The following is a 21,970-nucleotide window of genomic DNA, read 5'->3' as shown; positions in this document are numbered from 1 at the left end:
TTCAGTGAGCATATATTAACCTACTAGTGTAGTTTATATTTCTAAGCTGACTTGGTATTATGCTATTCGCCCTCGTCCTTTAAGGTTACGTCAAGGGCATTAGTTACCGATTCACCCTTGACTATTTTATTTCATTGTCCTGAAATAGGCTGTTATTTAATTAATGTTTGTCGTTTTCTCCCCCTCCCACCCCCTTTCTCTCAAATTGTATAGTAGCACGTGCTCTAAGACATTTCTTTCCAGTGTGTTATGGTGTACTGTGTGCGGCACCCTGTCCAGCTCGCCGCTTGCTGAGGGTTCTGGGTCTAGCCGTCTCTGGTCTGGGTCCAGTGGGCCCCCCTTCTGCTACTTGAATTTGCCCGTGCCTATGTGACGTCACCTGTTTTCAGAATGTCACGAAGGGGTGTACCTGTTGGTAATTTCTTTTGTGGTAAAAAAATAAATTTGTGATATCCATTATTGGTTAAACTTTATCTCATTATTGTAGTCTCCTTTTGAGAGACTTACTACGTATAGAATTTAATTAACTTGCAAATCACTTAATGATTGGTTAAAGATTAATGTTGTTGTTGTTTGAATAGGGCGGCTGCCCATGCTTGTAAGGATTTTGAATTTTAAAGATAATATTTTATTTGGCCAAAGAAAAGTTAATAAGTGGTGTTGTTACAAACTGTAAATGTTGCTTATGTGACTCGGCCCTCCGGCTCAACAGCAATTGGCTGATTAGGGTGGATTAACCACCACACCTGCCTTGGGCATGGATGTGTGTGATGTCCTTAGGTTAGCTAGGTTTAAGTAGTCCTATGTTCAAGGGGACTGATGACCTCAGATGTTTAGTCCCATAGTGCTCAGAGCCATTTTTGAATTTCCTGCCAATTCTTCCAATTTACTTCCCTCCGACATCTTGAACTGTTTTTAATTTCGCATCGAAAGTGATTTCAGTGCCACGAATGTGGTGTCACTTAGTGACAGTAAGTGGAACTGTTTGCGAGGCAGTTGGTACACATACTAGTGCCAATAACACCTCATTAGGCCCCTTCTAAGTTGTATAAGGAAGGCATCTGGACTGTCATAAAGGTACAACATTTTCATGACATGGTATGGGCATCTGTATTTACCATAACTGCATTTCGACATCACGTATTCTATAATGTCTCTGTAAGTGACATTGCAAGTGGTCTCATGTCAGCATGTTAGAAGAACGGCCAAGAACACAGGCTACGGGAGTGTGGAAATATTAACCATAGCGGGAAACTTAGTATGCGAACTGAGTCCAAGCCTTTGCACTTTTATGTGGCAATACAGCGGAAGTATCGTTTGGAAATTCTGTCTTTGTGACGCTTGTCTTTTTAGAAAATGCCTCCCGACAACTTTGCCACTAATCTGCGCTGTGTTGTCACAATCCTCCGCATCTGTGTGTCTTATATGGCGGATGCCCAATGCGTTTACTTGCGATGAATTTGGTTTCATTCATAAGAGCATCGTGCTTACCACAACACCTACCAAAACAGTTTTATTCATCTGAATTTTCCTGATGATCTAGGATGGTCTTTTATGAACATTACCTGATATTAGCCTCCTAAAAACGTCAATTGTGATTGGCGTGTTAATTGCAGGAGACGGATGTACAAGCAGTTACTTGTGCAAAGTCTCACCGAGAGAGCTGGTGCGTTTGTAGGGCGTGGAACTCCTATTAAGGAGGGCAGAATAACAAACCCGCTTTCGGCCACACAGATATTTGATTTTTGTGATTTTCCTAAGTTGCTTCAGGTGAATGCCAGGATAATTATTTTGAAAGGATATGGCCAATTTACTTCGATAACCATAGCTTGCACTTGGTCTCTAATAATCTCATTTCCGAAAGGACTTTAAACCCTAATCTTCAATTATATGCATTTTCTTGGCCAATGATGATTTTGTTATGGAGTTCCGCATATCATTACGATTTAGAGGCATTTATCATGATCCAGCAACTCGAGTTAAGGACGTTTATCTCCGAACGAATGTATGAAAACTCGGCGACTACACCGTCGAGTTCATAAGCACCTCCTAGCCTACAGGTAGACACTATGTACAGAATGTAGCTGTCAGACTGTCTATGCTCATTTTTCTCATTGATGTCATGAGAATAGTGTCATTGCTTCGAGTTAAGAAAACGGAAGATGGTCGACTATTGTCCTGAAAGAATCCATGCATTTGATAAGCTGATGTCTGAGTTGTTGGTGTCTGTAGCGAAATTTTTTAATAGGAGTCTTTTTTTTAAATAATGTGTATCACTATCAGGCCAAAGGCCTTGCCGCAGTGGTAACAGCGGTTCCCGTCAGACCACCGAAGTTAAGCACTGTCGGGCTGGGCTAGCACTTGGATGGGTAACCATCCGGTCTGCCGAGCGCTGTTGGCATTCGGGGTGCGCTCAGCCCTCATGAGGCAAACTGAGGAGCTGCTTGACTGAGAAGTAGCGTCTCCGGTCTCGTAAACTGACATACGGCCGGGAGAGCGGTGTGCTGACCACATATCCCTCCTTATCTGCATCCAGTGACGGCTGTGGGCTGAGGATGACACGGCGGTCGGTCGGTACCGTTGGACCTTCCAAGGCCCGTTCGGACAAAGTTTAGTTTAGTTTAAGGATCATTATCATGTAAGCTGCGTATGATTGATATCCGAGGAGAAAAGTGCAGCGCAGGAACTCTGGACTTTGAAACGTCCCCTTTTTTGAACAATTATACAAGACTGTGCTTTAACTGACACACAATATTTTTAGCGCAACGCAATCTGACTTTCAAAAAATCCCTACGAAAAAATGGCCCTGACTAAAATTAACCTATGCGTTTCACAAATCGCTTACCTCACAAAAATCTTGGTTACTCGAACTACTGCAATACAGCAGGCGCCACTACTGCCAGCTAAATAAAAGATTCAAACTATGGAAGGCACTAACTACTGATAGGGATAGTTAGCAAATGAAAGATATTAATAGAGAACAAACACTGTATTTACCTTAATAGTCATAATATATATAGCAGTTCATGACAAATTACAAAACTCCGCCATCTCTCTCCCCACATCCACCACTGCTGGCGGCTCACCTCCAACTGCGCAACGCTACGCGCTGTTCACATCCAGCTGCCGCTGCCCAACACTACAATGGCAGACAACAATGCAAACTACCCACAGACTGCACACAGCAAAGCCAGTGATTTTTATACAGAGCGCTATGTAACGTAGCCAATTAGAAAACTTAAACAGCCTACTTACATAGCCCCCATACTCCCCACAAAAATTTTACAAATTGCTTTGGGCACTGGTCAATACAGATTTGAAAAAATTTTTCATAATTACGGTAAGAAAGATATCAAATGCACACACTTATTAATACAATGTTGGTCAAAAGCTAAAATTATCTGACAGTACATAAAGACAGTCCTGATCATTCATCACAGTAAAATTGCAGTGTTTTTCTCAAAGTCTGAGCAGTAAAAGACAATGCACACGGAAGTAGTGGATTTCCATGCAGTCTTGAAGAAGTAGTGTTGTCCTTCCAACGGAAAGATAGTGCTGACTCTTGACATGCAGACCGGTAATGCACCACAACAGAGCAAACCCACAGCAGAGTCAGTCGAAGTTTTGAAGAGTATTGGTAGGTTATCACAGAGCAGACCCACTGTAGTCCTGGTAGAGATTACGGTATTGGTGGGCCACCAGAGGCGCAATGTAAGTAGGCTGTTTAAGTTTTCTTATTGGCTACGTTACATAGCGCTCTGTATAAAAATCACTGGCTGTGCTGTGTGCAGTCTGTGGGTAGTTTGCATTGTTGTCTGCCATTGTAGTGTTGGGCAGCGGCAGCTGGATGTGAACAGCGCGTAGCGTTGCGCAGTTGGAGGTGAGCCGCCAGCAGTGGTGGATGTGGGGAGAGAGATGGCGGAGTTTAGTAATTTGTCATGAACTGCTATATATATTATGACTATTAAGGTAAGTACAGTGTTTGTTCTCTATTAATATCTTTCATTTGCTAACTATCCCTATCAGTAGTTAGTGCCTTCCATAGTTTGAATCTTTTATTTAGCTGGCAGCAGTGGCGCCTGCTGTATTGCAGTAGTTCGAGTAACCCAGATTTTTGTGAGGTAAGCGATTTGTGAAACGCATAGGTTAATGTTAGTCAGGGCCATTCTTTCGTAGGGATTTTTTGAAAGTCAGATTGTGTTGCGCTAAAAATATTGTGTGTCAGTTAAAGTACAGTCTTGTATAATTGTTCAAAAAAGGGGACGTTTCAACTTTATTGGATAATGCGGAAACCAAACTCGTAACGTTGATAAAGGTGAAGCGTATCATCCTGCACCGAGGTACACGGATGTGTTTCCACCCGCATTATCTGTAGTTAACACACAAGACAGGAGTTTACGCCATAACATCGAAACTAGGCCGTTACTAATCAGAAGCTATTCTCATGTCATATTTTCTGCTTCAAACGTTGCTGCGTCCGACAGCATTCGATAGAAACAACTTTTCCACTGCAGATGTCTCAGAAACAGACCGTCAGAGAATCTTTAGCTTTGCTTTACAGTTTTCAGCACCATTGATCAGTGTGATGGATAAACTCATTTAACTACGAATCACATCCTCGACTATTGCGTTTCCACGTGGAAGGTACTGGATTTTTCAGATAGATACGGTTCCTTGCTAGATGCCTAAAAAGCACGAAAGTAGTAGAAAACATTCGAAATTCTTCCCTGGCTGAGAAATGTCTCGGATTTTTACTGAGATGAATATTTCTGAAACCAAAGCTATAAACACGTTCGGTGCTATGACTTAGGTCTGAGTCACTTCCATTTCGTTTGCTAACTGTATGGGTACTACCAGACTGTCATGACTTTAATCCTACAGCTTAGCTGTGTGCTTTCTAACTGCCGAGCTTGGTATCAAACCATCCGTTACATCTTGATAGAAGAGGCTCATCACGTATCAAGTATTTTAGCATCCCCGTCAGCAGATGTTGCGATGGAGGCATACCATCTGATGTGGGAAGCGCAGCGATCTAGTGCGGACAACTGCCATTGAATGTGGGGGGGGGGGGGGGGGGGAGGGGGGAGGGGAGCGAGGGCGGCGGCTCACGAAGCACTGTACAGCGGCAGACCTGCTGACAGAAGTTTTTAGTTGCGGCTGACTGAAAGCCTGGCCTTGTCTCTCCTACCGTGTGCCATTCCAATGTGCTCAGCCATCAGCCGCCCGCATCTGCCGTGTGTTCTGTTCATACCGGTGCGCTTCAGTACGCGGTTTCCGACATTCTGTTTCCCCGTAGATTGACTCGCACGGTGACTTTCCATTTCCTCCTGCGGTATTCTGTTTCCCGGTTTGTTGCCGAGCCACTGTCGGCCCGTAGACTACCTGGTGCCGACAGTTTTGTGCTGTGCAGTAGCTTTGTAATGCCTGTGCAGATGCTCAGTGTACTCCTATAGTCGTGACAATGATAAATGCTGCGTTAAATTCAGTTGGTTTAGACATTTTTCTTCAACAATTCTTACTATCAGTTTTTAAATGTTGCCAAAGTAAATCATGTCAGCATACAGAAACAATTGGAAATGAGAATTACTCTGTCACACACTGATCATGCATTCCTATCAGATCGTGAATAAAAGCAAGTTATTAGCATTTCGTCTTTGGGGAAGAGACAGTGGGAGCTTAAATTTTCGATCACTAAATTAAGATCAGTTTACAAGTTACACTATTGCCCATTAACATTCCAACACCAGGAAGGAGATCAGATAAAAAGATTTGTGTATGTAGTGTACTTTCCATGCGGGAAGGCGTGCCGGTCCCCGGCACGAATCTGCTCGGCGTATAAATGTCGAGGTCCGTTCTGCCGGCCAGTCTGTGGATGGTTTTTAAGGCGGTTTCCCATCTGGCCCGGTGAATGCGGGCTGGTTCCTCGTATTCCGCCTCACTTACACTATGTCAGCGATTGTTGCGCAAACACTTTCTCCACGTACGCGTACGCCATAATCACTCTACCATGCGAACATTCGGGTTACACTAGTCTGGTGTCAGACGTCCACGGGGGGCCGAGCCGCTTAATAACCCTGGGTTCTGTGTGGGGAGGCGGTGGGGTGAGTGGACTGCTGTAGCCTGTTGTGGCTTTGTGTACCACTGTGGGCTACGGGGGGGACAAAGCCTCTCCATCGTTTTTAGATCCCCAGTTCCGTACAACACAATGCAGTATATTAGGAAGTATACAGGGTGATTTTTCCACCGTGTACAAACTCCAGAGTTGATCGATGAGAGAATACGGAACAAAAACTGTCTAATGAACTTATTTCCGTAAATGCATGGTTTCCATGCTAGAGGCCATTGACTTAATCATACTTTGTCACAGAGACTGCGGTCCAATACGTACTGTACCACGTTCGCTGGCCCGAAAGGGAGGTACGAAGTGTGGGGATTGGCGGTAGCGTCGCGACAAGATGTGGTCACGAGATCCGAGCGGCCGAAGGCATGAGCTTCGCAAGTAGGGTTTGCGCAGAGGGAAGATACGGGTGTACTTCACGGGGATCAGTGTCGACTACAAGCAGCAGGCCACGAAACAAGAGGGAGGTCACGTAATTTGTAGGGATGGCTAATTATTTCTAAAGATTTGTCCCAAACATGCGCAACTTGCAGCTCCGTTAAATTTTTTACGCAGAAATATTGAGAAATTCATTTGGCCTGAAAGCAGGCAGCCTTTGAAGGAATTAAAACTGCAATTGCCAACCCACCGGTTTTAGCCGTACCTGACTTAAAGAAAAGATTTGCGGTCCAGACTGAAGCTTGCAATTCTGGTGTGGCAGCAATTCTTTTACAAGATCAATGTATCAGGCTCCCGTTAGCATTTGCTTCCCGACGCCTGGAGGGGCCTGAGCTCAATAATCCAGTATATGAGTGTGAAGCTTTAGCTGTGTTATTTGCCCTGGAAAAATTTCGGTTCTATCTCGAACATCGTGAACTTGACCTAGAGACGGATAATCAGGCCCTTAGTTGGTTCCTAGATCGTCCTAGGAAGGCAGGGCGTATCGCGAGATGGACGATCCGCATTTCGGCTTTCCATTATAAGGTTCGACACGTTAAGGGATCTGATAATCAGGTTGCTCACACCCTTAGCAGGATGTTCCAACAGCATGAACTTGTTGAGGAAACACCAGACAGTCACGTAGTTGTACGATCATTACCGATGTACCCCAACTGATTAATAATTTGAAAACTGAACAAAAACAAGACCAAGTCTGGGTGGGGGGGGGGGCGATGGAAGCAAATACTAGATGGACAGGAGTCCAGTGACTATTTTCTGCAGAACGGCATTCTGTGTAACGGCAGGGGTAGGTCTGGGGAAGCTACAATTTGTCTCCCAAACCTTAGGTATTCCGGTCTTCTAGTACTTCCATGACTCTCCGGCATTTAGGTTTTTATAAAACTTTAGAGAAGGTCAAGGAGCAGCTGACCTGGCTGACACTTGATAAAGACATTAGCGGTTTAGTCAAAGAATACCAAGATTGTAAGAAAGGAAAACCAAGTAACTCCCTGGCGAGGGGACTGCTTCAGTCGGAATGGGAAGAGCATCTATTGGACAAATGGTTTGTTGATTATGTGGGTCCGCTTCCCCGGACAAAAATTTGTATATTCTCGTAGTGGTGGACGCCTACTCTAGGTTTGTTTGGTTGATTCCTAGCCGGGGCGTGACCGCTCGTATCACCATCACTCATCTTACTAGTATGTTTAGGTGGTTCAGGCCACGATGGGCATTGGCTACTGATAACGCACCTGGCTTTCTGGCAAAGTCGTTTAGACAAATCTGTTTTGGTAATTGGATAAAACATATTACCACTACATCTTATTAATCTGAGGCTTCCTTTCCCGAAAGAATTAACCACAACTTGAAGTCAGTGTTGATTATTTACCACCAAAAATCAACTAAGAAGGGGGGGGGGGGTACCACCTTGCCCTGGTTAAACAAAGCGTTTAACTCAGCGCAGCATGAAGCATTCCGGGCCACCCCAGCTAGCCAAATGCTCGTATATTCCATGAATTCCCCGCTCTCCAGTTTATGGGAGATAAATGATTTTTCACTTCCATCCATCACTCCGGAGGTTCGTCAGACTTCCCGGGATAAACGCTTAGGGAAGCTCTCTCAGCGTTTCCTTAGCCCATATTCCATTGTCAAAATTTTAAGAACAGTCAGTCTTTTGGTCAGGAACATGGGAAAGGGGAAGCTCATAAGGGTTCATCTCAGTCAGATTAAACTTTCCAGCGGAATGAGGGTTCTTAGCCCCAGGGTAGTCTTGTTCAGTTGTGAGAGGGGGAGATTAAGCTGTGGCGCTATTCAGTTAGTAGACTGTTCTGTCTGGAGCCACTGGCTCAAGTGTAGTATCGATTATCCCTCTTGCGGCCCCATTGCCAATATCTATGGGCAAGAGTTCGTCTCTGTGGGTTGTGCCCTTAGAAAGTCTTAGCTTGTCGGTATATACGGGGCTCGCTGACCCAAGAGGGAGGCACGAAGCTTGGGGATTGGCGGTAGCGTCGAAACAAGAGGTGGTCACGAGATCGGAGCGGCCGCAGCAACGAGCTGCGCACGGAGGGCCAGCGCAGAGCGAAGATACGGGTGCACTTCACGGGAGTCAGCGTCGACTACAAGCAGCAGGCCGACATCCCGTCGGTTGGTTGGCAACATTCGTGTCGGACGACCGCTCGTGGCCTGGCTGCCCTCTCCCACCTGGCTTTCATCGGCACCACTCAATAACCGCTGCGATGCACCTTGGATCCATGGAACTGCTTGCTGCTGGTAAAGGGGAGTAACATTCTGTTATCCTCGTGGTGGTTTGTTTCATTGTCTACCTGCCCTCCTTAATATTTTCTGGTTTGTACCCGACCCTCAGAGTTTTACTCGGTCTTCTCTTGGGTCGTAAATATAGGCAGTAGTATTGTACTAAGACAATAGTTATCATTTGAAAAATGGTCCCGCAATTATATTACCTTTCCTTTCTGGTGTGTACCCGATCATTAATGTTCTAATTAATCAGCTCTTGCTCGTAAATACAGCAGGAACAATTGTACTTAGGCACAGGCTACCGTTAAACAAGAGGGGCCTTGTGGTTAGATTTAGCTGATAAGTGGTTCAATTCTTTGATTGTAATTGTATTTCTCAGTCATTAGTTACAATCTGAACAACCTGTTGTACTAAGCTGGTCGTTTCTGTGTTTGTTTATTGGTGTATTTTAGCTGGAGCTTGTGGTTCCGCCGAGTGAGTTCTCTTGTAATAAGTGTTCACAGGTAATCTTTTAAGACGGTACTTACTTCGGTATATTGATAATTTTCACTTATGGACCGTCTGACAGCAACAGAATAAAACACAATTTTAGTGTCATACGCGTTTCGCCTTTATTTTCTGCAAGGCATCATCAGTGGCAGGTTGCGTAGAGTGTTTCTTACATATTACGCTCCTGTAGCATTTTTGGTGTTGTTCTTCTTCCTATGAGCGCCAATTTGCTGTTTTCTCCGCATTCCACAGCACTATGCACTGAACGCTTGTTTTAATGCCAATGGCATTAAAACAGGGACGCGGGGATGACTGAAACCCTCAAAGATAACCTTGGCTAAGCGCCAGGTGTCTTTGGGTCACTTGGTGTCACAGTACGGAATTAGCATTGATCAGGAACGCACAAAGGCGTTGAGGAATTTTTCGCAGCCACGAAACGAGGAGGAGGTTGCCCAATATGTAGGGATGGCTAATTATTTCCGCAGATTTGTCCCAAACTTTGCGCAACTTGCAGTTCGGTTGAATTTGTTACGCAGAAATATTGAGAAATTCGCTTGGGCTGAAAGTCAGCAGGCAGCCTTTGGAGGAATTAAAATTGCGATTCACAATCCACTGGTTTTAGCCGCACATGATTTTAAGAAACGATTTGTGGCCCAGACTGAAGCTTGCAATCCTGGTGTGTCAGCAGTTCTTTTACACGAAGATCAAGATATCAGGGGCCCGTTAGCATTTGCTTCCCAACGTCTGGAGGGGCCTAAGCTCAATTAGTATATGAGTGCGAACCAGCAGCTGTGTTATTTGCCCTGGAAAAATTTCAGTTCTATCTCGATCATCGTGAACTTGACCTAGAGACGGATAATCAAGCCCTTAGTTGGGTCCTAGCTCGGCCTAGGGAGACAGAGCGTATCGCGAGATGGGTGGCCTCACTGCAGCTTTCCATTTTAAGGTTCGGCACGTTAAGGGACCTGATAATCAGGTTGCTGACGCCCTTAGCAGGATGTTCCAACAGCATGAGCTTGATGAGGAAACACCAATCACCTAGTATGTACGATCCTTACCGAGGTACCCCAACTGTTTATAATTTGAAAACTGAACAAGAACAGGACCGATTGGTGGGGGGAGGGGGGGGGGGGTCTCAGGAAGCAACTACTAGATGGGCAGGAATCCAGTGACCATTTTCTGCAGACCAGAATTCTGTGTAAACGCAGGGGTAGGTCTCCCACGAATCTTAATTATTCCGGTCTTCTGGTAATTCCATGACTCTCCAGCATTTAGGTCTTTATAAAACCTTATAGAAGGTCAAGGAGCAACTGACCTGGCCGACACTTTATAAAGACATTAAAGGTGTAGAGAATGCCGAGATTGTAAGAAGGGAAAATCAAGTAACTCTCTGGCGATGGCATTGTTGCAGTCGGAATGGGAAGAACATCTGTTGGACAAATGGTTTGTTTATTATTTGTGTCTGCTTACCCGTACAAAAAAAGGCAATTCGTATTTTCTCGTAGTGGTGGACGCCTACTGCAGGTTCATTTGGTTGATACCTAGCCGGGGTGTGACCGCTCTTATCACCACCTCTCATATTACTAATATATTTTGGTGGATCGGGCCACTGTGGAAGTTGGTTACGGATAACGCTCCTAGCATTCTGGCAAGGTCGTTTAGACAACCCTGTTTTGGCAATGGCATAAAACATGTTACCACAACACCTTATTATCCTGAGGCTTCCTTACCCGAAAGAATTAACCGCAACTTGAAGTGAGCGTTGATTATTTACCACCAAAAATCGCCCAAGAAGTGGAATACCACCTTGCCCTGGTTAAACTTAGCGTTTAACTCCGCACGGCATGAAGCATCCCAGGCCACCACAGCTAGCCAAATACTCTATCACATGAATTCACCGCTGTCCAATTTATGGGAGATAAATGATTTTTTTACCTCCATCTACCACTCCGGAGGTTCTTCGGACTTCCCTGTATAAACGCTTACGAAAGCTCACCCAGCGTTTCCTTAGTCCATATTCCACTGTCAAAATTTTAAGCCCAGGGAATCCTTTGGTCCGGAACCTGGGAAAGGTGAAGCTCATAAGGGTTCATCTCAGCCAGATTAAACATTCCAGCGGAGTGAAGGATTCTTAGCCCCGGGGGAGTCTTGTTCAGATTTGAGAGGGGGAGGTTGAGCTGTGGCGCCATTCAGTTAGTAGACTGTTCTGTCTGGCGCCACTGGCTCAAGTGTAGTATCGACTATCCCCCTTGTGGCCCCATTGCCAATATCTATGAGCAAGAGTTGGTATCTGTAGGTTGTTCCCTTAGAAATTCTTCGCTTGTCGATGTATATATACGGCGTTCGCTGGCCCAAGAGGAAGGAACGAAGTTTGGAGATTGGCGGTAGCGTCGCGAGAAGAGGGAGTCACGAGAGCCGAGTGGCCCAAGCCACGAGCTGGCGCAAGGAGGCCCTGCGCAGAGCCAAGATACGGGAGTTCTTCACCGGGGTCAGTGTCGACTACAAGCAGCAGGCCGACATTCCGTCGATTGGCTGGCAGCATTCGTGTCGGAAGACCGCTCATGGCCTGGCTGCCCTCTTCTACCTGGCGTTCATTGGCACCACTCAGTGAGTTCTCTTGTAGTAAACGTTCACAGGTAATCTTTCAAGACGTTCCTTCAGAGTGGTGTTAATAACGACAATCAGTTTAACATTGAAAATATTAACAGCCAACTATCACCAGGGCTTTAGTCAATTGTTGGAAGGGACAGGTTGGGTCCAGTCGCAGCTTGGTTGCTGATTGAAATTAAGAGATTGGTTGCTTTGAAGTAAGCATTATCATTGTCATATTGTCTGCTAATCTGTTTAACGTTCAAGCACAGGTGTGCATCTTAACCCCGAATTAAAAGCTACGTCATTTGTTTTCAATAATTGAATCACTGTTGCCATCGATGATGCTTGTATAGTTTTCATGAGTTGCAGGAGGGCAGTTAATAATACAGACTGTGTCCAGCGCGGTAGTAAACACTGCTGTTTCACCCGATAACGGGTGGGCTGCAGGTCCGCCCATCTTTTAATCATTGTTACATTGTTTGCTGTTTTACAATACAGCACTTATGATTTCTTTTGCAAAGATTAAAAACTTATTCAACATAAGGTTTAAGGTCAAAAGAATTTTGGAAATTTTTTAATTTTGTTAAAGAAAATATTATGGTTAAACGCTTCGACTATCTGTAAAACACAGCTTATATATCGTTAAATAGGTTGTGTGAAAAGTAAGTTACATTGGTGGGTCCTCCCTTCCACGTTTTCCTTAATTCCAGTAACTACCCCGTATCACTGTATGTGGTTTCTACGTGATTTGGTAGAACATGATCAATTTAGTACTCAGAGCTGCCACTTACGGCAGCAAGAATGGATCTGCTCGTGCTGGACATCCAGTCGAACTCGATCAGTGTACGTAATTCCATCCTGATTCTTCCTTGAGGCAAAGTTTATCAGTCGTAGAGGCTAGCGTGTGCTGGCGTTCTAGCCTCTCGATAATCCCTGTCCAGACGCTATCAATATATTAGAGACCTAGACAACATGCTAACCAGGGAAAAACTTGAACATCCTTTGTGCCGAGGGAGCTGCGGGCAGTACCATCTCGCGTTATCTTGCTGAAAGATCACATCACGTAGAACTCTAAGATACAGCCGACGGCCTGGAGACGTCAAGTATGTAACGCCTGCTGTACAAGACGCCTACGATGTGAACCTAAAGTGATCGTGCTGTGCACCCCATCTCACCGCACACCAGGCGCTGCGCCCGTATGACTGTCAAATGCAGTACGACGATTTTCGTTCTTCTCGGAACCTTTACATATGGGTACGTTCGTCGCAATGCTGCACATAGAACAGGAACTCGTCTGAAGAGACGCTGTTGTACCATTATTGTATGCACTTGTCACTGGGCGCACCACTGCCGGCCGTCTCTCTCTTCTATCACGTCAAGGCAAGCAATAACAGAGGTCGCAGTACTGACAGCCAATAGCGCTCTAATTGTGGTCGCACTGTCCCTGTGGATACTTATATAGCTGCAAAAAGCTTATCTCCTGACTCAAAGAAATACGCTTTAAGCTGCTGCACAGCCAAGAGAAGAACATGCTTGCCTTCTCGAGCTCTAATACTGTGGAGCCGCTGAGACCCTGCTGGCCGAAGAGTACGGCCATCCAGAACCTATAGATTCCAAATTCATGGGAACACGAACAACGTTTGTTGGACGCCGTCTTCACGGTGGTGCAGTTTTAATGGTCAGCAGCGTATTTCACGTCTTTTGTCACGTTCTACGTACTGAACAACCCTGGAAGGCTTTATTAGGAGACATTATTAAGCTGTGTCGTTATATAAGAGCTTACATTTTAATCTCTTATAGCGTTTGTACAGTACACGTGATGCTGTTTCTAACAACACCAGTAACTACCAATCCTTAAAGTCTCAAACTCCGATATTTGTAACTGCTTCCAATTAATCATCACACATTATTTAATGTGTTAAATATCTAAAGTGAAGCCTGTAACCGAGAAAAAAAATTGAAAAGGTTTGAAATTGGATTTAAAGCGTGTTGGAAATCGCTAAGTGCACAGGTTATCAAACGCCGGGTAAATAATAGTGCAGGGAATTTGCGCTCAGTTTTAAGCAAAAGATGGTTTTTCTATAATAGTTTTTCCACGAATCTCAATGTCTATCGCGTCAGATCTCCTCACGTATGTGTCTTACAATCCTGTAACTATACAAGTAGGTTCAGTGGGGTTAAGTGAATACTCTCTACAAAATGTATTGCGAATACAGTGATAAATTAAAAACGTCGAGTCTGATGAGGCATTTTTACTGCATGAACAGCGAAAATGTAGTAAGCGATAAACAGTTTTCCTTTCCTCATTTTTTGGGAGGTATCAGCGAGAAAAAGTTTCATAAAGGTTTGAAATAATGTGTAAGGTTTGTTGCAAGTCATCAAGTGCCCTCATTTTCAAATACTGGATGAATTGTAATTGCGCGTGATGAATTACTCAGCCTCAAGATATTTACACAGTATTTAACACTGTAATAAAGTCTTACTGTGTTAAACCTTTAACGTAAGATTATAGCTCTTGAGTCGATTATAACAGCATTTTAAATTTTTAAACTCTGTAAATAATTATCTCATTATGAAACAAATTTCTTTTGGTCCTGGAAGCGGTTAGTTAGTCAATTTGAAGGTGGGTAGGGGTGCTATGAACCGTGTTAACCATTTAGTAGTAACATAGATTATTTCCACTCACTTGAAAAATTCCTTAGCCTGGCAGTTGCTGTAGCATCACTCTCATGTTCAACCATTTTTGAAGTCTTATAACTACTAATAGTATGTAGTCAAGTTTACTGACGAACGACGTTTACTGACGAACGACCATAACATATAAATTACTAGTAAATCAATGTCTCATAGTCCGCGGGATAAATATCGGACACTAGACCACAACCGTTTGATACAGCACTGAGAAACTGCATGTCGCTGATTATAATTGTTGTTCAGCTGCTATCTAGCTTACGAGGTGCTGCACCTTTAGTTCCCTAAACAGACAAATCTTTGCTCCTGCGCCCTGGACGTTAGCCTTGCCATCCAAGCCCCTATACATAGCCAGATGGTCCCTGTCAAGAACCTTGGCGTGTGTTTCACAAAGAAAGTCCACGCATCCAGGGCCACGGAAGCAGCCTTACCTACCTACTATCGGGCAGTTCCCCAAGTGGTTTACTGGGAAGGCCTCCGCATAGAAGAGGAAGGTGACGCCCGAATAAGATGCATCGGACCATAAGAATCGGTAGTCTCACTAGTTTTGAACTACTGAAAGCGATCCTGGGTCTCCCTGCGTAGGGTTGATGATACGTTTCCCTACTTGTGGTTGAAGCGATAGGGTCGAGGGACAGAGTTTGAGAATGAAGGCTCATGTTATCCCCCACTACTAAAGTCCTCCTGCAATGGGAGGCATCTCGCAATAGAAAAACGGTTCAAATGGCTCTGAGCACTATGGGACTTAACATTTGTGGTCATCAGTCCCCTAGAACTTAGAAGTACTTAAACCTAATCAACCTAAGGACATCACACACATCCATGCCCGAGGCAGGATTCGAACCTGCGACCGTAGCGGTCACGCGGTTCCAGACAAAAGCGCCTAGAACCGGACGGCCACACTGGCCGGCTCGGAATAGAAAGATGGCGAATATAAGTTCATCATTATGTTCCCTGCTTCTACTCCACGCAGGCTAACATCCGTGAGACAGCGATCGTAACTTTAGCTCTGCAGTAGGTTGGGTCTGGTTCCCTCGGGCAGAGTCAGATGCTTTGGCGGTGATGCCTCACCGTGTTTCCTCGCAGGCACCAGTCGTATTATTACTTCTGCCTGGTGGCAAAAGGTGCTTCTCTTCAGAGGTACTGATGTTAGTTTGTGAATCTGGGTCATGGATTGACCAGGTAGGACTGTCTCTGAACGAAACGCAGTTGTTGGTCAATTCAAAGTATCACTAGTCATTAAACGAGGAAACAACTAATTTCTTGTTCGCCTAACATCATTGCTGAAAGTAAGCACACTTTCTTAAGTGGAGAGAGATTTCACATCGAAATGTGAAAGTAAATTGAACATCCCGAGAATATTCCGTGGCTTTCACTACAGTAGCGCCTCTATTGAAAAATAAAGGTATCTGTCGTAGTCCTAGCTATTCAGCGAAAAATTAGCAAAATTAGGGAGTAACGCACCCTCGGCATCGAAATCGTTAGAAATGGAGGTTGCAGTAGATTTTTAATTCTCTGATGCTATGTGTTTTTATCGATATCGAGTCACGCTGTACTGACTACTAGTGCTTGCAAATGTTTTCGATATGCATAGTAAAATCCCATAGCTTGCAAGTCTGTGGATTACGATAATCTTCTGTATTTTATGTGCTATAGAGCTCAATTTCCTCCTTGTTCCTGAATTGCTGGAAGTTTCTTACTCCATGTACGTGGCGCTACACAGTATTTCCTTCTGGCAGCACTACAGTAAGATCCAGTCTGAGTCTGAATGTGGGGTAGCAGAACACAACATAATGGGACAATAAAGGAACGAATTATCTTGTGTACATAATATATATATAACTACGAATGTATGGTCTAAGGTGATATGTACTGATAACATTCTCTCGAGCTATTGACAAAGATACCAATTGACAAAAGTCGCCTAGTACTGTTTCTAACCAACTGACGCGCCTGGAGGCTCGAGAGGAATTTATCGTAACATATAGACGTGGCTTATCCGAGAAATGTGTGGTACTCTCATGAAAGTGATATTGTACTGAGATGACTTTTTTTAAATGGTAAAAAGTTAACGTGTGTCACTGAGAGAATTTTTTTCCTTCATTTCCAGTTAATGCTTCTCAGAGCTAAGGAATTCTAAGGACGTACACTATTGTGGTGGCCTCAAAAGTGTGCAACTGCATATAAGAGCCAACTATGAAACTACCAAGAGAACTCATAACTAACAGTCAGTCATTGTTTAGCTCTTCCACTCTGACCCAAACAAAAAGGGCTATCAGCACCTAACGACCGACCGCCGTGTCATCCCCAGCCACTGGCATCATATTGGCATCACGAGGCTGAGTCCATTCCGTTCCAGACCTCCCACTATGGAAAAATCCCCGGCAGTATCGGGAACTGAACCCGGGTCTTCTCCAAATAACCGTTCAGTTATGGAGGCGAACATGTCATGGTTTAGTAATTGCTACTGCGCGGAAGCGCTGGCATGAATGTCTGAAAAGACTGAGCACAGAATCGCGGTTGAGTGGGTAGTGGGGGGGGGGGGGGGGGGTCTGGTTTGGTGCTCGGTTCCTAGTTGAGTTAGGGATATGGGGTGAAAAGCTGTTGGTTTGGCCCGGATCAGCGGCCACTTGTATAGGCTATCGAAGATCTGTCTTAAAAATGGTTCAAATGGCTCTGAGCACTATGGGACTTAACATCTATGGTCATCGGTCCCCTAGAACTTAGAACTACTTAAACCTAACTAACCTAAGGACAGCACACAACACCCAGTCATCCCGAGGCAGAGAAAATCCCTGACCCCACCGGGAATCGAACCCGTCTTAGTGTGGCTATGTTATAAGATATTATGTTACAGTATATAACCACGTTAGATGTTACAGTATTTTAAGCAAAGAGCTGGCGACGAGGCAAATTGTGTAAATCCATTAATATCTTTTGGAAAAGATTTTAATTGGGCTGAAATTCATAACTCAGTTAATGGCACGGTTTCAATGTGCACCCTAAGGGTTTTAGGTGCAAAATATCCCCCTTAAATAACTCCAGCCTGGAGCTAGACTGATGGTCCAAATTTGGTCCATCGGTGTATTAGACTTAAATGTGATTTAACCGTTTGAAAAAAAATTGCTTAGTTTGCATATTACTTGCAAAAAATACTTTTTCTGTGAGGCTTCTGAAGCGCGTCACTCCTATACTTGTACGAATCTGTTCGAATTTTGAGCGAACATAACACAGGTAAATGGATAAAGTCAAATCTAAATCTCTTTACCCATTAGTCTTGACTCGTTGTCGAGATACGATGGTTTAACGTCGAGCTAAATGTGGCAACTAAATTTCGTACTTACGTGAACTCTGAATGCTCTAAAATAGTTTAAAAGGAATCAAATTTTTAAAAAATCCATTATTACGATACAATTGGAAACTCGCTTTCAAAAACTTTGCTTCATTTGTAGCGTACGTGCAAAAAAATACCCTTTTTTATTGTGATTACTCGCCACTTCTATGTTTCAGACTTGCGCGAATCGGTTCCAATTTTCTCTTAAGTTAGACAAATACATGAAATTAATGGTCATACTGTTATTTTGCGAAAACTTTATCCCATTCCACGATACAGGCAACAAGATTCGAAAGATAATAAAAAAACCTTTACCGGATCAGTCGTCGCCTGAGTCAACAAAAAATCTACATCGGTTGCCAAGGTACGGAGATCCAGTGTCAAAATTATTACAGAGTAAGAGTTGGAAATCAGAATGAAAAAGGCTCGTTCCATAGCACAAAACAGGCGAATATGTCCTGGATAGAGTCAGAGTTACGAAAGCAGGGAACAGCTTCAGACACATTTAAAACAAACGTCTTACCGTATTTACCTTTTTTTACATCTCTACTTTTACAGCGCAGTGACATGTCTTAGACACACGCCTGTTACATGTATGGTGAGGCGTGAAAGAACAAAGAGACACAAACTGCGTGATTCTAGAGAGTCAGATGTATCTGCAAAAGAAATTATACGAGAGTGTTGATGCGTCTACAATAGAAGGTATCCCAAAGTGTGGATGCATGCATGCTAAACTTAAACGACACGTTGCGTCATAGGGCACGACATGACACATGCCATGATGGATGAGTTGTTGACATGTCATGTTATGTTATACGACATGACATCACGTGTTATGTTATTTTCATTGACACGATGCATAATATTATATCACATGCGTACTAATACTAACAAGTAAAAAACTGCGCATATGCCAATATGTTTTTATGTCCTTGTAGTTCCCAGATACGTCGAAAAGCTAGTTCCCTTCTTTTACGTTCATGTCTCTCCCAAGACATACTCAACATTTTGTGCTGCTATAGGAACAGTTTTCATTCTGTTACAGTTAACTGTCACACGTATAACTACAGATTTTTCCAGTTACATCGAATACAAGATTCTTTGTAATTAGCAGCATGTTTGCACCTCAACTAATTCTCACGCAAAGATGGTTCCAGATGCTTGCTGTGACGGATGACTGAATAAAGATGGCCAAATACCAATGAAGAAAAAGAAAAAGCTATCTGGTATTGCTTCAACACGGACTGATACACTATTCTGAATATTTAGTCCAGAAGCTAGTGCACGGAGGAGGTTAAGTGCAAAAATTTTCGCACGGTCAACTATTGTGGTTCTGTGATAACGAAACCAAAATTGAATACTCACAGTTGAGATAGACGTGCAGTACAAGTAGTTCATATTTTCTCATTACTGCGAAAAATGATTATTCTCTCAATGAAGCCTCTGCATGTTAGTTATTAACATAAAACTTGGAATTTACTGACAGAGAATGAATGCATACTGAACAAGTGAAATATTTGTAGTAGCGTTTGCTTGGCAATCTGCGCTTCTATAGCCGAGAGATCAGTGCGGTTGATTGCCATGAGGAGGACCCGGGTTCAGTTCCCAGTACTGCAAAGATTTTTTCTTAGTGGGAAGACTGTTGAGGGATGTTCTCGGCCTCGTGAGGTCAACTGAGAAGCTGCTCAACCGATTAATAGCGGCTCCAGGGTCAAGAAACACGAAAACGGGCGGGAGATGTGTGTGCTGATCACATGCACCTCCATACCGCGTCCGCATAACGCCATCGACTGGTGATGACACTGCGGTCGATCGGACACCACAGCCCGCCAGCTTCATGACGCGGGACTTACCTTTTTACCATGGTGACACGCACAAAGAAAGGACCGTTGGACCACTTATCGTTACACTCCAACAACATGTATCCACCTCTGCTAGAAATGGTGACTTTTGCCTTCGTCTTAGCGACAAAAAAAACTTTTTAGCGACAAAAATTATTTAGCGACTTCTCTGGCGACTTTTGGAGTACTGACGACTTTTGAAGTACAAATCAAAACTATTTTGGGCCAGTATTTTTATTAACAAAACTAAGATTTTAACTATAGAATGGGTACTACACTGACTGTTTTAGATTTACTAAGTTAAATTAAGTTTTTAGCAGATCATGTAGCATTGTTCAGCATTTAGTAAACCTGAATGTGGGAATTGCCTACACAGTAAGAAAACCTTGACTATATAACAATTCACTATTCATTCACTCACTAGCCTGTTATCGTCGATAGCGTATCGATCTATAATTCTTCAACTTTTGAACTCCTTTTATTTTTCGAATTGACAAAAAACATACGTAAAAGTATAATAAAATACATTTCTCTCCAGCAACCTCTAATTTTTCGAAATGTTAACTCGCAGTCAAATTATTAACACATGCACAGTGGTAACGCAAGAACAATTCGGTGGGAGTATCTCAAACATTATTACGTTTTAAACAATGAACAATAGGACTGATATCGAGTTACGAAGTGAGTAGATTGTTTCATGACCTCTAGTTCGCCTGAGTTTTAATGTATTTTCAGTGGTATAAATTGGTGAAACTTATGCTGTGGTGGCTTACATAATGGATTTACCGCAGAAGAAGAAGCAGTACGCTAAAAAATATCAGGATGCGTGGGAAGCAGAACCTGAATTCAATGGGTGGTTGAAACCAGTCGTTGGAGACTTAAAACAAGGCAAGATGTCAAGTATGTGCAACAGAGTTTTATGCTAAATTCTGTGATATTAGAAAGCATTCGAAAACTACTAAGCATAAACAAAAATTGATTAAAAAAAAAGAAAACACAAACCACCTTACCTGTGAAAATTGTTCCGAAAACTACAGTTAGAATAGCAAGCAGAGAGGAAGGCGCCCTTTCTTTATTTTCCGGTGATGAGGGCGCTAAAAACATGCAATTACATCGTACAAAGTGCACTAACATTATAACTGAAGTTTTGGCTCAATATTTTACACAATAATTGGTTGAAGATATAGGTAACCAAAAATACAGTGTACTAATAGATGAATCCACAAATGTATCAATATCCAAAATGCTAGGTGTCGATATACGGTACTATGGTGTAAACAACCAAACCATTAGATCAGCATTTCCCAAACTCGCTGTAGTAGAAACTGCAGATGCAAGAAATCTGACTGCTGTTCTTGTGAATTCTTTGAAAGATCTGAAACTTCCAATCGCTAATATGGTAGGAATTGGTACAGATAATGCTTCTGCAATAGTTGGAATAAACAATGGGCTTTTCGAACAACTCGAGAGAGAATATGGTTTGAAGCATTTTGTAGCGATCCGTTGCATTTGTCACTCTCTTCAGCTTGCAGTTTCGCACGCCTCAGTGAATACCAACTACAGTTCTGTCAAAGCATGAAACAGAAGAGTTATTCGATCTTCTGAGTGACTACGATGAATAGCTCACATTCCGGTATGTATGTATTTTATAACCTAATTTCAGTTCTTGCTTTCTTTTGTTACAAATATAGTTGTATATTTTTAGTATATTTGACTACTGTGATTGAAACAACAATCTATGTGTTGCGTCAATTATGATAACATGTTTAATTATACGTTAGCGTATTTTACATGTATGTTGTTGCAAGCGATGCGTCATTTAATTAAGACAATATAGCAATTAGGTATGAGACAATTTTTATTAATATTTTATTAACCCCCCTCACCCCCACTGGCTTATTGCACCATTCACTGCACGAAATTTTCAGTACACCCCCAAGTAAAATAAGTTTTAGCGACTTTTGATATTGAATCTAGCGACTTGGCGCGTAGCGTTGCGTAGTTGGAGGTGAGCCGCCAGCAGTGGTGGATGTGGGGAGTGAGATGGAGTTTTGGACAGAGAAAGTACATTTGTAAGACTGGATGTCATGAAGTGATATATATATATATATATATATATTATGACTTTTGAACAATATTAAGGTAAATACATTGTTTGTTCTGTATCAAAATCTTTCATTTGCTAACTATCCCTATCAGTAGTTAGTGTCTTCAGTAGTTTGAATCTTTTATTTA

The 21,970-nt window shown here is 43.1% G+C and overlaps 1 protein-coding gene and 1 pseudogene across 1 annotated transcript in view; one reads left to right on the top strand and one right to left on the bottom strand.

Moving 5' to 3' along the window:
- Nucleotides 1-21,970, bottom strand: part of LOC124776675 — a 277,681-nt gene that overhangs the window by 243,674 nt on the left and 12,037 nt on the right. The window lies entirely within an intron of this gene.
- LOC124722888 lies at nucleotides 2,284-2,401 on the top strand (annotated as a pseudogene).

Source organism: Schistocerca piceifrons, chromosome 1, assembly GCF_021461385.2.
Source record: "Schistocerca piceifrons isolate TAMUIC-IGC-003096 chromosome 1, iqSchPice1.1, whole genome shotgun sequence".
Classification (NCBI taxonomy): Eukaryota; Metazoa; Arthropoda; class Insecta; order Orthoptera; family Acrididae; genus Schistocerca; species Schistocerca piceifrons.
The sequence above is the reverse complement of the archived record's forward strand: the minus strand, read 5'-3'. Positions and strand labels throughout refer to the sequence as shown.